The sequence below is a fragment of the Pteronotus mesoamericanus genome, unplaced genomic scaffold, assembly GCF_021234165.1.
Source record: "Pteronotus mesoamericanus isolate MK-2021 breed Mesoamerican mustached bat unplaced genomic scaffold, CSHL_Meso_final scaffold_1066, whole genome shotgun sequence".
Classification (NCBI taxonomy): domain Eukaryota; kingdom Metazoa; phylum Chordata; class Mammalia; order Chiroptera; family Mormoopidae; genus Pteronotus; species Pteronotus mesoamericanus.
In genome coordinates this window covers 3,964,715-3,966,383 of record NW_026555299.1, presented here as the reverse complement: position 1 = coordinate 3,966,383, position 1,669 = coordinate 3,964,715, and the positions used below count along the sequence as shown (strand labels likewise).

The 1,669-nt window shown below is 46.9% G+C and overlaps 1 pseudogene; it reads right to left on the bottom strand.

Annotated features, from left to right (window-relative positions):
- Positions 1–442: 442 nt before the first annotated feature.
- Positions 443–1,059, bottom strand: LOC129081527 (chloride intracellular channel protein 1-like; annotated as a pseudogene).
- Positions 1,060–1,669: the final 610 nt, after the last annotated feature.

The following is a 1,669-nucleotide window of genomic DNA, read 5'->3' as shown; positions in this document are numbered from 1 at the left end:
ATTTATTCTTTCAAAATATATTGACTACACCATAGCCACGTGTCCTTGGAGATACATCAGTGATAAGGACAGACTGCAACCCTTGTCCTCAGGGACGTTAGTCTAGTGCAAAAGACGACACACCAAGGATCCAGCTTCCAGTCCTGATTTGCAGCCCTGACCTCCTGCTCAGTTTCCGCATCTGTAAAACACGCTCCGTGCTGCCCTATAACACACTGAGGAGGAGAAGAGTTGGAGGTGTAATTTGAAATAAAATATATTTGCCTACTGTTTAATTTTTCTTTATTCTGTATTTTATTACTGAAATAGGTTGTCCTGCCCTTCCCACCTACAGACCCCCCCATCCCCCAGGCAGCTCTGCACAAGGGCCCCAGAATTCACTTCCCACTGAACATTTGGGAGTGTGTCCACTGGGGAGCCAAGTGGAAACCACTGAGGGAGCTTATTTGAGGGCCTTGGCCACGTGATCATAGGCCGTCATCTGGACAGGTGGAGGTGAACTCTCTCCCGCAGAGACATTGCACAAGTACCCACACACCCCCGGCACACCTCAGGGATGGAGAATCCACAGTACCTCTTAGCACCACCTGCACTACGTGGAGCTTTGGCAACAGGCTGCCGTCAGCCAGGGTGAGCTCATCGCCCTCCAGAACCTTCCTCTGAGAGATGCCCTCCTCCTCAGCACCAGTCTCACCCACTTTTTCTGGGAGGGGGGATGTTATGTAATCATCTAAAATGTGCAGAGCTTTCAGAAGCCCCTTTTTTGGATTATCATTGAGTGCTGGGTTTGAGTTCTTGATGTAGGCAGAAAATTTAGCAAATGTGTCCAGGCCAGCTGTGCTTGACTCAGGGTTCAGAGCTGCCAGTTGGGAGTACCTGGCGGGGGGCATACCACTGCCTCCAAAAATTCCTCGGTCTTGGTGGTGTCTGTGTGCCCTTGGGTGCCATACAGCAGCAATGGGAGCTGCCCTCCCGGGCACAGCTTCCGTACAGTCTTGGCTCACCTCTTGTTGTCAGTGGTGGTGACACTGAAGTGACTCCCTTGGGCCAGAGCACCATGTCCCTGGGAGAAGGGGCAGTTCCCAACCTGCAGTTGTTCTTCGGCCATGATTGCAACGGGGCCTGTTGTTTAATTTGAATTAAAATACAGCAGGACCATACATACCCCAGAGATGTAGAATCAGATAGTTGTGCACCAATGTTCACAGCAGCATTATTCACAATAGCCAAAAGGTGGAAGGAAGCAAACCAAGTGTCCATCAACAGATGAATGGGGAAAAAATGTATATACGCACCATGGACTATTACTGAGCCATGAAAAGGAATGAAATTCTGATCCAGGCTGCGACATAGATGGACCTTGAAGACGTTAGGCTGAATGACATGTCAGGCATAAAAGGACGATTTTGTATGATCCCTCTTCTGTGAAGTTTCTAAAATAGGCAAATTCATAGAAACAGAAAGTAGAGTGGAGGTTACCAGGAGCTGAGGGGGAGGGTCATGGGGAATTATTGTTTAATGGCATGGAGTTTATTTGGAATGAAAAATTCTGGAAATGGATAAGTGGTGATGGTCATACAACTAAATGATAAAATTTACATTCCTGTTTTTTACCACAAAAAATTCAAATATATATGTGATATTGTGATGTATAAGACACATATATTTA